Source organism: Somniosus microcephalus, unplaced genomic scaffold (genome assembly GCF_052327205.1).
Source record: "Somniosus microcephalus isolate GS21.2 unplaced genomic scaffold, FLI_Smic_1.0 scaffold674, whole genome shotgun sequence".
Classification (NCBI taxonomy): domain Eukaryota; kingdom Metazoa; phylum Chordata; class Chondrichthyes; order Squaliformes; family Somniosidae; genus Somniosus; species Somniosus microcephalus.
Genome location: NW_028225861.1, coordinates 117497 through 131595, shown reverse-complemented (window position 1 = coordinate 131595; position 14099 = coordinate 117497). Strand labels below are relative to the sequence as shown.

The 14099-nt window shown below is 44.6% G+C and overlaps 6 non-coding genes across 6 annotated transcripts; 3 read left to right on the top strand and 3 right to left on the bottom strand.

Moving 5' to 3' along the window:
- Nucleotides 1-1586: 1586 nt before the first annotated feature.
- On the bottom strand, nucleotides 1587-1668 carry trnas-uga (transfer RNA serine (anticodon UGA)). The gene has a single exon. It is a non-coding gene; the product is annotated as a tRNA-Ser (tRNA).
- Nucleotides 1669-2779: 1111 nt separating this feature from the next.
- Nucleotides 2780-2853, top strand: trnat-agu (transfer RNA threonine (anticodon AGU)). The gene has a single exon. It is a non-coding gene; the product is annotated as a tRNA-Thr (tRNA).
- Nucleotides 2854-4063: 1210 nt separating this feature from the next.
- trnas-uga (transfer RNA serine (anticodon UGA)) lies at nucleotides 4064-4146 on the bottom strand. The gene has a single exon. It is a non-coding gene; the product is annotated as a tRNA-Ser (tRNA).
- A 1110-nt stretch (nucleotides 4147-5256) lies between these two features.
- trnat-agu (transfer RNA threonine (anticodon AGU)) lies at nucleotides 5257-5330 on the top strand. Its single transcript has one exon. It is a non-coding gene; the product is annotated as a tRNA-Thr (tRNA).
- A 6608-nt stretch (nucleotides 5331-11938) lies between these two features.
- trnat-agu (transfer RNA threonine (anticodon AGU)) lies at nucleotides 11939-12012 on the top strand. The gene has a single exon. It is a non-coding gene; the product is annotated as a tRNA-Thr (tRNA).
- Nucleotides 12013-13222: 1210 nt separating this feature from the next.
- trnas-uga (transfer RNA serine (anticodon UGA)) lies at nucleotides 13223-13304 on the bottom strand. The gene has a single exon. It is a non-coding gene; the product is annotated as a tRNA-Ser (tRNA).
- Nucleotides 13305-14099: the final 795 nt, after the last annotated feature.

The window sequence follows — 14099 nt, the reverse complement described above, 5'->3', positions numbered from 1 at the left end:
GAGAGAGAGATTGGGAGTGTGTGAGAGAGATGGAGTGAGAGAGAGAGATTGGGAGTGTGAGGGAGAGAGTCTGGAGTGTGAGAGAGAGAGAGATTGGGAGTGGGAGAGAGAGAGAGATTGGGAATTGTGAGAGAGAGAGAGAGACTGGGAGTGTGTGAGAAAGAGAGTCTGGGAGTGTGAGAGAGAGAGAGATTGGGAGTGTGAGAGAGTGAGAGACTGGGAGTGTGAGAGAGATAGGGACTGGGAGTGTGAGTGAGAGATTGGGAGTGTGAGAGAGAGAGAGACTGGGAGTGTGAGAGAAAGATTGGGAGTGTGAGAGAGAGAGATTGGGAGTGTGAGAGAGAGAGAGATTGGGAATGTGAGAGAGAGAGAGAGACTGGGAGTGTGTGAGAAAGAGAGACTGGAGTGTGAGAGAGAGAGACTGTGGAGATGAGTGTGAGAGAGAGAGAGAGATTGGGAGTGTGAGAGAGAGAGAGAGATTGGGAGTGTGAGAGAGAGAGAGAGAGATTGGGAGTGTGAGAGAGAGAGAGAGATCGGGAGTGTGAGAGACAGATTGGAAGTGTGAGAGAGAGATTGGGAGTGTGAGAGAGAGATTGGGAGTGTGAGAGAGAGAGACTGGGAGAGGGAGAGAGAGAGAGATTGGGAGTGAGAGTGAGAGAGAGAGATTGGGAGTGTGAGAGATAGAGAGAGATTGGGAGTGTGAGAGAGGGAGAGATTGGGAATGTGAGAGAGAGAGAGAGAGAGAGATTGGGAGTGTGAGAGAGAGAGAGAGAGATTCGGAGTGTGAGAGAGAGAGAGATTGGGAGTGTGAGAGAGAGAGACTGGGAGTGTGAGAGAGAGAGAGATTGCTAGCGTGAGAGAGAGATTGGGAGCGTGAGAGAGAGAGAGATTGGGAGTGAGAGAGAGAGTAAGTTTGGGAGTGTGAGAGAGAGATTGGGAGTGTCGGCCTTCGGAACCAATGCAGCCCGATTATACAAGAAAATTCCTTGGGAAATGAAGCTTCAAACTTTTCAAACAAATCGTTTTATTGACATAATAATACAAGTTTTACAGAGAGAGACTTGTACAACCTCAGTGGTGCAACTCAAAACGCAGAATGTTCAATTCTTCTGCTTCGAGAGAGGGAGAGATGAATTATGAGTTGGTGTCCTCCTTGTTTCTTTTCTGGTCAGTCTTCCAGATCTCCACGCCGTTTGTCTGTCTCCTGGCCTGTCTCCTGGAATGTGTTCTGCTTTTCACTTTAGAATGGCAGCTCTTGTACCATTGCTGCTGACAGAAACCAGCCTTCCAGTGACTTTCCATTCTCTCTCTCCCATGGATACACAGACTGATGCTACCGGACAGCACCGAGTGTATGGGAAGTTACCTCAGAGACTGTCGAGGCCTCCTTATCTGGAGCTTCCAGACAATCTGCAGAAAACCTTTGGAATTCGGTCAGCAAACCTTTTTGAAGTAAGTGATCCAGTTCCCTCGGCAATCCTTTATTTTCCTTAAAACCGGCATTGAAAATTCCAAAATCCTCCCAGAGGGAGCAGATTGAAGAAAATAATTTACTTGACGTAATTAATTATCATAATGAGTAAACCCGCTGCGAGCAGGGCTCGAACCTGCGCGGGGAAACCCCATTGGATTTCAAGTCCAACGCCTTAACCACTCGGCCATCGCAGCCGCGAAAATGTCGGCTCCAAGGTACTAAATTCTCAAATCGCTGACCCTGTTTATTGTTGGCGATGACGGTTTCGTGATATTTAATTTGCTGCAAATTCAGCAAGTCCAGAAGAATCGCAGCGGTCATTACAGTAAAAGAAAACTTCCGATATTTAACGGTATGTAAGACCTTGAGAACAGTATGGAATATTCTGCAGGGTAATGAAAATAAACAGCAGAAACATTGTGTTCTGCTCCCACATGACACAGATCAGCCACAGCCTCTGCTCCCTGCCCGCCGGCTGCAGAAACCTTGTCTGCAGATTAGAAACTGATTCTAGGTCGGAGATAAATATTCAGGGTAGAGCCTAAACACAGCAGGTGGGATCAAATAATAAAGCAGTTATTTTAGACCAGAGACAGCGATAAATGTCCTATATTGCTCACATGCATCAATTTGTGAATCTGACATTAAATGGGTTGAAATACAGTGGGGGGATTTAAAGTAGATTCGGGCCAATAGTTTCCAAGTTGATCTTTCCTGTGTCTCTCTTGCCTCTCTGCCCCCTTCCTCCCACAGGCTGCCGGTTTTTAAACCTTGTTTTAAATCTGCTGCTTGCTGGGCCAGTGCATTCCACAGTCTCACAACCCTTTCTACAAATACCCTTTCAGTGCTTGACTTCTCTGTTTATTAGTTATGAATCACCTTGAGGTGCAATGGTGGCGTTTGTGACGTCAGATTAAAAGGCAGGCTATTGGAAACACGTTGGAGTCACAGTTTCTTTTGCACAGAATTGAAACTGAAACTTTTAAGATGGAATATTGTATTTGCTGCATCACAGTAAACAATATCGTGTTCTAACTGTTGGCTTATTTGTTCCCCAGTGTCAGAGGAAGAGTTGTCTGATCCCCCCATTTATTTCATATAAGACACAAACATAGGGTAATCATTCAGAATCACCACACAGATTGACACTGAGATAAATTAAGCGGGAGATACAGAGAGCAATGGGACATATGGCGGAATGGACAAGAGAGCTGGAGAAAGAAGAAACGGCCTGAGAGTCCAGAAGACAGTGACCGGAAGCTGATAGACATCTGTGAGTGGGGGCGAGAAGTTGTGCCAGCATTCGGCCCCGTGGCTTAGCTGGTCAAAGCGTCTGTCTAGTAAACAGGAGATTCTGGGTTCAATTCCCAGCGGGGCCTATTTTTAAAGAATCTCCAGGGGTGAGTTTCTTCTCGTGTGAAAAGGCTACAATTCTTTTAAATGTAACTGTGCCTGCACCAGTTCCCATTCTGGATGAAGGCTCCAGTGGCTGCGAGCCATGCGTTGAATTTCACCGCTTCTGTATTTCTGCCGGTGCTGATTTTGGACTCTTCACCAAAAATCCATATTTCCTAAGCAGTGCCATGCGATACTTTGCAGAGCTCCAGTTGTTGATGTGTGGTGCCGTGCTCGTATAGTGATTAATAATCTGCATTCTGGCCGCAGCAACTTCGGCTCTAAACCGAAACTTAACGCAGACTTTTCTTCCGTCCACAATCAATAGCTCTCGTTTACTTTCCCCCTTCAATTTCATTGTAATTCTCCTGCGGTATTTCCTTAATCTAACATTCACTTTCAGCCACTTAAACTGCTAAGTATGCTCTGCTACCACCGCTCTTCCTGGGCCACATGTCCCATACGCCCCAATCTGAGTTGGTGCTTTGAAACCAGTCGATACATTTAGACCTGCGGGACCTCTCGACAGCCAAGTTCTGCGAAAGCAGAGCCGGCCTTCGGAACCAATGCAGCCCGATTATACAAGAAAATTCCTTGGGAAATGAAGCTTCAAACTTTTCAAACAAATCGTTTTATTGACATAATAATACAAGTTTTACAGAGAGAGACTTGTACAACCTCAGTGGTGCAACTCAAAACGCAGAATGTTCAATTCTTCTGCTTCGAGAGAGGGAGAGATGAATTATGAGTTGGTGTCCTCCTTGTTTCTTTTCTGGTCAGTCTTCCAGATCTCCACGCCGTTTGTCTGTCTCCTGGCCTGTCTCCTGGAATGTGTTCTGCTTTTCACTTTAGAATTGCAGCTCTTGTACCATTGCTGCTGACAGAAACAAGCCTTCCAGTGACTTTCCATTCTCTCTCTCCCATGGATACACAGACTGATGCTACCGGACAGCACCGAGTGTATGGGAAGGTACCTCAGAGACTGTCGAGGCCTCCTTATCTGGAGCTTCCAGACAATCTGCAGAAAACCTTTGGAATTCGGTCAGCAAACCTTCTTGAATTAAGTGATCCAGTTCTCTCGGCAATCCTTTATTTTCCTTAAAACCGGCATTGAAAATTCCAAAATCCTCCCAGAGGGAGCAGATTGAAGAAAATAATTTACTTGACGTAATTAATTATCATAATGAGAAAACCCGCTGCGAGCAGCGCTCGAATCTGCGCGGGGAAACCCCCATTGGATTTCAAGTCCAACGCCTTAACCACTCGGCCATCGCAGCCGCGAAAATGTCGGCTCCAAGATACTAAATTCTCAAATCGCTGACCCTGTTTATTGTTGGCGATGACTGTTTCGTGATATTTAATTTGCTGCAAATTCAGCAAGTCCAGAAGAATCGCAGCGGTCATTACAATAAAAGAAAACTTCCGATATTTAACGGTATGTAAGACCTTGAGAACAGTATGGAATATTCTGCAGGGTAATGAAAATAAACAGCAGAAACATTGTGTTCTGCTCCCACATGACACAGATCAGCCACAGCCTCTGCTCCCTGCCCGCCGGCTGCAGAAACCTTGTCTCCAGATTAGAAACTGATTCTAGGTCGGAGATAAATATTCAGGGTAGAGCCTAAACACAGCGGGTGGGATCAAATAATAAAGCAGTTATTTTAGACCAGAGACAGCGATAAATGTCCTATATTGCTCACATGCATCAATTTGTGAATCTGACATTAAATGGGTTGAAATACAGTGGGGGGATTTAAAGTAGATTCGGGCCAATAGTTTCCAAGTTGATCTTTCCTGTGTCTCTCTTGCCTCTCTGCCCCCTTCCTCCCACAGGCTGCCGGTTTTTAAACCTTGTTTTAAATCTGCTGCTTGCTGGGCCAGTGCATTCCACAGTCTCACAACCCTTTCTCCAAATACCCTTTCAGTGCTTGATTTCTCTGTTTATTAGTTATGAATCACCTTGAGGTGCAATGGTGGCGTTTGTGACGTCAGATTAAAAGGCAGGCTATTGGAAACACGTTGGAGTCACAGTTTCTTTGCACAGAATTGAAACTGAAACTTTTAAGATGGAATATTGTATTTGCTGCATCACAGTAAACAATATCGTGTTCTAACTGTTGGCTTATTTGTTCCCCAGTGTCAGAGGAAGAGTTGTCTGATCCCCCCATTTATTTCATATAAGACACAAACATAGGGTAATCATTCAGAATCACCACACAGATTGACACTGAGATAAATTAAGCGGGAGATACAGAGAGCAATGGGACATATGGCGGAATGGACAAGAGAGCTGGAGAAATAAGAAACGGCCTGAGAGTCCAGAAGACAGTGACTGGAAGCTGATAGACATCTGTGAGTGGGGGCGAGAAGTTGTGCCAGCATTTGGCCCCGTGGCTTAGCTGGTCAAAGCGCCTGTCTAGTAAACAGGAGATTCTGGGTTCGATTCCCAGCGGGGTCTATTTTTAAAGAATCTCCAGGGGTGAGTTTCTTCTCGTGTGAAAAGGCTACAATTCTTTTAAATGTAACTGTGCCTGCACCAGTTCCCATTCTGGATGAAGGCTCCAGTGGCTGCGAGCCATGCGTTGAATTTCACCGCTTCTGTATTTCTGCCGGTGCTGATTTTGGACTCTTCACCAAAAATCCATATTTCCTAAGCAGTGCCATGCGATACTTTGCAGAGCTCCAGTTGTTGATGTGTGGTGCCGTGCTCGTATAGTGATTAATAATCTGCATTCTGGCCGCAGCAACTTCGGCTCCAAACCGAAACATAACGCAGACTTTTCTTCCGTCCACAATCAATAGCTCTCGTTTACTTTCCCCCTTCAATTTCATTGTAATTTTCCTGCGGTATTTCCTTAATCTAACATTCACTTTCAGCCACTTAAACTGCTAAGTATGCTCTGCTCCCACCGCTCTTCCTGGGCCACATTTCCCATACGCCCCAATCTGAGTTGGTGCTTTGAAACCAGTCGATACATTTAGACCTGCGGGACCTCTCGACAGTCAAGTTCTGCGAAAGCAGAGCCGGCCTTCGGAACCAATGCAGCCAGATTATACAAGAAAATTCCTTGGGAAATGAAGCTTCAAACTTTTCAAACAAATCGTTTTATTGACATAATAATACAAGTTTTACAGAGAGAGACTTGTACAACCTCAGTGGTGCAACTCAAAACGCAGAATGTTCAATTCTTCTGCTTCGGGAGAGGGAGAGATGAATTATGAGTTGGTGTCCTCCTTGTTTCTTTTCTGGTCAGTCTTCCAGATCTCCACTCCGTTTGTCTGTCTCCTGGCCTGTCTCCTGGAATGTGTTCTGCTTTTCACTTTAGAATGGCAGCTCTTGTGCTTTGTGCATTGAGTGCTGCTGGAGTTTTGCTAAGTGGGAGAGTTCGGATAAGTGGGAGGTGAGGGTGTGTTTTTTGCTCTGTTTTATTCCCCACTCCCAGGCTTAGACAGCACTGCGGAGGCGGAGCAGCGAGACGAGTCAACCAAACAGGCTCCACAGACAGTATTCAAGGAGGAGGTTGGTGATCAGCTGGTTGGTTGGTTTTCTTCCTTCTCTTCTCTTTCATACCTTTAAGTTGGTAAGTCCTATTGAATAGTGGTGTGATATTATCATATATATCCGGGCAGGGTCTTCATAACTAATAATAAGAAATTTAATTAATTATATAGAATGGAGCAGGTGATGTGTTACTGTTGCGAGATGTGGGAGCCGGTGAACCCCATTGAGGCTAACGGTGATTACATCTGCGACAAGTGTTTGCTGCTAGAGGAACTCAAGTTCCATGTTATGGAGCTTGAGACCGAGCTTCGGACACTGCGACACATCAGGGAGGGGGAGAAGTTCCTGGACTCTATGTTTCAGGAGATGGTCACACCTATGAAGTTAATTACTGCAGATGTAGTCCGTGGTTAGGGACAGGACGGTGTGACTACGAGTGAGGAAGGTACAGGGATCCAGGATGTAGTGTTGAAGGAGACGCAGCCCTTGTTCTTGTCCAGCAGGATCGAGGTTCTTACTCCCTGTGAGGGCGGGAGCGGGGACTGCAGGGAGGATGAGCAACCTGGCCACAGCACCGTGGTACAGGGGGCCATTCAAGTGGAGGGAGTAAAAAGAAATGTTGTAGTGGTAGGGGATAGTATCATTAGGGGGATAGATAGGGTTCTCTGCAGTCAAGAGCGGGAGTCCCGAAGGCTGTGTTGCCTGCCTGGTGCCAGGGTTAAGGACATCTCTTCTGGGCTGGAAAGAAACTTGCAGTGGGAGGGGGAGGATCCAGTTGTCGTGGTCCATGTTGGTACAAACGACGTAGATAGGACAAGGAAGACGGTTCTGTTAAAGGAGTATGAGCAGCTAGGGGTCAAATTAAAAAACAGAACCTCAAGGGTAATAATCTCTGGGTTATTACCTGAGCCACGAGCGAATTTGGCTAGGATAAATAAAATTAAAGAGTTAAATGCGTGGCTCAAAGACTGGTGTGGGAGAAATGGGTTTTGCTTCTTGGGACACTGGCACCAGTACTGGGACAGGAGGGAGCTGTTCTGTTGGGACGGACTCCACTTGGCCAGTGCTGGGACTAGAGTCCTGGCGAATCATATAACTAGGGCTGTAGAGAGGGCTTTAAACTAATTAGTGGGGGGGAGGTTTCTAGAGAGCAAATAATAGAAATGACAACAGAGAAGGTCATAGACTTAGGTAGCAGTGGGGGAATTAAAAAACAGAATGTGTCAGGAAGGGACAGAAGGTATGGAGTAAAAAGTAAAGTACTAAAAAGGGAAAAAACAGGAACTAAGTGTTACAAAACATATTTGAAAGTTCTTTATCTGAATGCACGTAGCATTCGTAACAAAATGAATGAGTTAACGGTACAAATAATGACATATGGGTATGATCTTGTGGCCATTACAGAAACATGGCTGCAGGGTGACCATGACTGGGAATTAAACATACCAGGTTATTTAACAATCAGGAAGGACAGGCAGGAAGGGAGAGGAGGTGGGGTGGCTATGTTAATAAAGGAAGGAATCACTATAATACAGAGAAATGATATTGGGTCAAAGGAGCAGGATAGTGAAACAGTTTGGGTGGAGGTAAGGAATAATAAGGGGAAAAAAACACTAGTGGGTGTAGTCTATAGGCCTCCGAACAGTTGCAACTCTGTTGGACGGAGTATTAATCAGGAAATAGTTGAGGCTTGTAATAAGGGAACAGCTATAATTATGGGGGATTTTAATTATCATATTAACTGGACAAATCAAATTGGGCAGAGCAGCCTTGAGGAAGAGTTCATTGAGTGTATTAGGGATGGGTTTCTTGAGCAGTATGTAACTGAACCGACCAGGGGGCAAGCAACCTTAGATTTGGTCCTGTGTAATGAGACAGGATTAATTAAAAATGTCCTAGTAAAGGATCCCCTTGGAATGAGTGACCATAACATGGTTGAGTTCCATATTCAATTAGAGGGTGAGAAGGTTGGATCTCAAACAAGCGTGCTGAGCTTGAATAAAGGAGACTATGAAGGTATGAGAGCGGAATTAATTAGAGTGGACTGGGAAAATAGATTAAAGGGTAAGACGGTACATGACCAGTGGTGTACATTTAAGGAGTTATTTTACAACTTCCAAAAAAAATATATTCCACTGAGGAAAAAAGGGTGTAAAAGAAAAGATAGCCATCCGTGGCTAAGTAAAGTAATTAAGGATAGTATCCGACTAAAAGCAAGGGCATATAAGGTAGCCAAATCTAGTGGGAGGATGGAAGATTGGGAAGTCTTTAAAAGACAGCAAAAAATAACAAAAAGATTGATTAAGAAAGGGAAGATAGATTATGAAAGTAAATTAGCAAAAAATATAAAAACAGACAGTAAAAGTTTCTATAGTTATATAAAAAGAAAAAGGGTGGCTAAAGTAAATGTTGGTCCCTTAGAGGATGAGACCGGGAAATTAATGGTGGGAAACATGGAGATGGCAAAAACACTGAACAATTATTTTGTATCAGTCTTTACAGTAGAGGACACTAAGAATATCCCAACACTGGACAAACAGGGGGCTCTAGGGGGGGAGGAACTAAATACGATTAAAATCACTAAGGAAGTGGTACTTGGTAAAATAATGGGACTCAAGGCGGATAAATCCCCTGGACCTGATGGCTTGCATCCCAGGGTCTTGAGGGAAGTAGCGGTAGGGATTGTGGATGCATTGGTAATAATTTTCCAAAACTCACTGGACTCAGCAAAGGTCCCGGCAGATTGGAAAACTGCTAATGTAACACCCTTATTTAAAAAGGGTAGTAGGCAGAAGGCTGGAAACTATAGACCTGTTAGCCTAACATCTGTGGTTGGTAAAATGTTAGAGTTCATTATTAAGGAGACAGTCACGGGACATTTGGATAAACATAATTTAATAGGGCAAACTCAGCATGGTTTCATGAAGGGGAAGTCATGTTTAACAAATTTGCTTGAGTTTTTTGAGGAAGTAACATACAGGGTGGATAAAGGGGAACCAGTGGACGAAGTGTATTTAGACTTCCAAAAGGCATTTGACAAGCTGCCACACAAAAGATTATTGCTCAAGATAAAAAATCACGGGATTGGGGGTAATATTCTGGCGTGGGTGGAGGATTGGCTCTCTAACAGAAAGCAGAGAGTTGGGATAAATGGTTCGTTCTCAGATTGGCAACCAGTAACTAGTGGTGTTCCGCAGGGGTCAGTGCTGGGTCCCCAACTCTTTACAATCTATATTAACGATTTGGAGGAGGGGACCGAGTGTAACATATCAAAGTTTGCAGATGATACAAAGATGGGAGGGAAAGTAGTGAGTGAGGAGGACATAAAAAACCTGCAAAGGGACATAGACAGGCTAAGTAAGTGGGCAGAGATTTGGCAGATGGAATACAATACTGGAAAGTGTGAGGTTATGCACTTTGGCAGGAAAAATCATAGAGCAAGTTATTATCTTAATGGCAAGAAACTGGAAAGTACTGTAGTACAAAGGGATCTGGGGGTCCTGGTGCACGAAACTCAAAAAGTTAGTATGCAGGTGCAGCAAGTGATTAAGAAGGCCAATGGAATGTTGGCTTTTATTGCTAGGGGGTTGGAATATAAAAACAGGGAGGTATTGCTGCAGTTGTACAAGGTATTGGTGAGGCCGCACCTGGAATACTGCATACAGTTTTGGTGTCCATACTTAAGAAAAGACATACTTGCTCTCGAGTCAGTACAAAGAAGGTTCACTCGGTTAATCCCGGGGATGAGGGGGTGGTCATATGAGGAGAGGTTGAGTAGATTGGGACTCTACTCATTGGAGTTCAGAAGAATGAGAGGCGATCTTATTGAAACATATAAGATTGTGAAGGGGCTTGATCGGGTGGATGCGGTGAGGATGTTCCCAATGATGGGTGAAACTAGAACTAGGGGGCATAATCTTAAAATAAGGGGCTGCTCATTCAAAACTGAGATGAGGAGAAACTTCTTCACTCAGAGGGTGGTAGGTTTGTGGAATTTGCTGCCCCAGAAAGCTGTGGAAGCTACATCATTAAATAAATTTAAAACAGAAATAGATAGTTTCCTAGAAGTAAAGGGAATAAAGGGTTACGGGGAGCGGGCAGGAAATTGGACATGAGTCTGGGTTCGGAATGGTCATGGCACTGTGGGTAGTGGAGCGGGCCCAGGGGCCGTGTAGCCTTGTTCTGCTCCTACTGTGTTCTAATTCTGTTAGATTTCAGGAGATGGTTTTATTCCTGTTCTTGGCTGGGGTGGAGATCGCCTTTACAGAAGGTAAGTACTGTAGAAAATATAGGGACAGAGTGATCTCCTGGAAGAATTTCGATCGCCTAGATGGGTCGGAGAGGAATTTCCCAGATTTTTTTCTCCCAAATTGGCCATTGGGTCTTTATCTGGTTTTTCGCCTCTCCCGGGAGATCACATGGGTTCGGGTGGATGCAGAGTGATAGAAGATTTGAGGTTAGGATCAGATCAGCCATGATCTTATTGAATGGTGGCGCAGGCTCGAGGGGCCGATTGGCCTACTCCTGCTCCTATTTCTTATGTTCTTATGTTCTTATGTACAGAAGAATCGCAGCGGTCATTACAATAAAAGAAAACTTCCGATATTTAACGGCATGTAAGACCTTGAGAACAGTATGTAATATTCTGCAGGGTAATGAAAATAAACAGCAGAAACATTGTGTTCTGCTCCCACATGACACAGATCAGCCACAGCCTCTGCTCCCTGCCCGCCGGCTGCAGAAACCTTGTCTCCAGATTAGAAACTGATTCTCGGTCGGAGATAAATATTCAGGGTAGAGCCTAAACACAGCGGGTGGGATCAAATAATAAAGCAGTTATTTTAGACCAGAGACAGCGATAAATGTCCGATATTGCTCACATGCATCAATTTGTGAATCTGACATTAAATGGGTTGAAATACAGTGGGGGGATTTAAAGTAGATTCGGGCCAATAGTTTCCAAGTTGATCTTTCCTATGTCTCTCTTGCCTCTCTGCCCCCTTCCTCCCACAGGCTGCCGGTTTTTAAACCTTGTTTTAAATCTGCTGCTTGCTGGGCCAGTGCATTCCACAGTCTCACAACCCTTTCTACAAATACCCTTTCAGTGCTTGACTTCTCTGTTTATTAGTTATGAATCACCTTGAGGTGCAATGGTGGCGTTTGTGACGTCAGATTAAAAGGCAGGCTATTGGAAACACGTTGGAGTCACAGTTTCTTTGCACAGAATTGAAACTGAAACTTTTAAGATGGAATATTGTATTTGCTGCATCACAGTAAACAATATCGTGTTCGAACTGTTGGCTTATTTGTTCCCCAGTGCCAGAGGAAGAGTTGTCTGATCCCCCCATTTATTTCATATAAGACACAAACATAGGGTAATCATTCAGAATCACCACACAGATTGACACTGAGATAAATTAAGCGGGAGATACAGAGGGCAATGGGACATATGGCGGAATGGACAAGAGAGCTGGAGAAATAAGAAACGGCCTGAGAGTCCAGAAGACAGTGACCGGAAGCTGATAGACATCTGTGAGTGGGGGCGAGAAGTTGTGCCAGCATTCGACCCCGTGGCTTAGCTGGTCAAAGCGTCTGTCTAGTAAACAGGTGATCCTGGGTTCGATTCCCAGCGGGGCCTTTTTTTAAAGAATCTCCAGGGGTGAGTTTCTTCTCGTGTGAAAAGGCTACAATTCTTTTAAATGTAACTGTGCCTGCACCAGTTCCCATTCTGGATGAAGGCTCCAGTGGCTGCGAGCCATGCGTTGAATTTCACCGCTTCTGTATTTCTGCCGGTGCTGATTTTGGACTCTTCACCAAAAATCCATGTTTCCTAAGCAGTGCCATGCGATACTTTGCAGAGCTCCAGTTGTTGATGTGTGGTGCCGTGCTCGTATAGTGATTAATAATCTGCATTCTGGCCGCAGCAACTTCGGCTCCAAACCGAAACATAACGCAGACTTTTCTTCCGTCCACAATCAATAGCTCTCGTTTACTTTCCCCCTTCAATTTCATTGTAATTTTCCTGCGGTATTTCCTTAATCTAACATTCACTTTCAGCCACTTAAACTGCTAAGTATGCTCTGCTACCACCGCTCTTCCTGGGCCACATGTCCCATACGCCCCAATCTGAGTTGGTGCTTTGAAACCAGTCGATACATATAGGCCTGCGGGACCTCTCGACAGTCAAGTTCTGCGAAAGCAGAGCCGGCCTTCGGAACCAATGCAGCCCGAGTATACAAGAAAATTCCTTGGGAAATGAAGCTTCAAACTTTTCAAACAAATCGTTTTATTGACATAATAATACAAGTTTTACAGAGAGAGACTTGTACAACCTCAGTGGTGCAACTCAAAACTCAGAATGTTCAATTCTTCTGCTTCGGGAGAGGGAGAGATGAATTATGAGTTGGTGTCCTCCTTGTTTTTTTTCTGGTCAGTCTTCCAGATCTCCACTCCGTTTGTCTGTCTCCTGGCCTGTCTCCTGGAATGTGTTCTGCTTTTCACTTTAGAATGGCAGCTCTTGTACCATTGCTGCTGACAGAAACAAGCCTTCCAGTGACTTTCCATTCTCTCTCTCCCATGGATAGACAGACTGATGCTACCGGACAGCACCGAGTGTATGGGAAGTTACCTCAGAGACTGTCGAGGCCTCCTTATCTGGAGCTTCCAGACAATCTGCAGAAAACCTTTGGAATTCGGTCAGCAATCCTTCTTGAAGTAAGTGATCCAGTTCTCTCGGCAATCCTTTAGTTTCCTTAAAACCGGCATTGAAAATTCCAAAATCCTCCCAGAGGGAGCAGATTGAAGAAAATAATTTACTTGACGTAATTAGTTATCATAATGAGAAAACCCGCTGCGAGCAGGGCTCGAACCTGCGCGGGGAAACCCCATTGGAATTCAAGTCCAACGCCTTAACCACTCGGCCATCGCAGCCGCGAAAATGTCGGCTCCAAGATACTAAATTCTCAAATCGCTGACCCTGTTTATTGTTGGCGATGACGGTTTCGTGATATTTCATTTGCTGCAAATTCAGCAAGTCCAGAAGAATCGCAGCGGTCATTACAATAAAAGAAAACTTCCGATATTTAACGGTATGTAAGACCTTGAGAACAGTATGGAATATTCTGCAGGGTAATGAAAATAAACAGCAGAAACATTGTGTTCTGCTCCCACATGACACAGATCAGCCACAGCCTCTGCTCCCTGCCCGCCGGCTGCAGAAACCTTGTCTCCAGATTAGAAACTGATTCTAGGTCGGAGATAAATATTCAGGCTAGAGCCTAAACACAACGGGTGGGATCAAATAATAAAGCAGTTATTTTAGACCAGAGACAGCGATAAATGTCCTATATTGCTCACATGCATTAATTTGTGAATCTGACATTAAATGGGTTGAAATACAGTGGGGGGATTTAAAGTAGATTCGGGCCAATAGTTTCCAAGTTGATCTTTCCTGTGTCTCTCTTGCCTCTCTGCCCCCTTCCTCCCACAGGCTGCCGGTTTTTAAACCTTGTTTTAAATCTGCTGCTTGCTGGGCCAGTGCATTCCACAGTCTCACAACCCTTTCTACAAATACCCTTTCAGTGCTTGACTTCTCTGTTTATTAGTTATGAATCACCTTGAGGTGCAATGGTGGCGTTTGTGACGTCAGATTAAAAGGCAGGCTATTGGAAACACGTTGGAGTCACAGTTTCTTTGCACAGAATTGAAACTGAAACTTTTAAGATG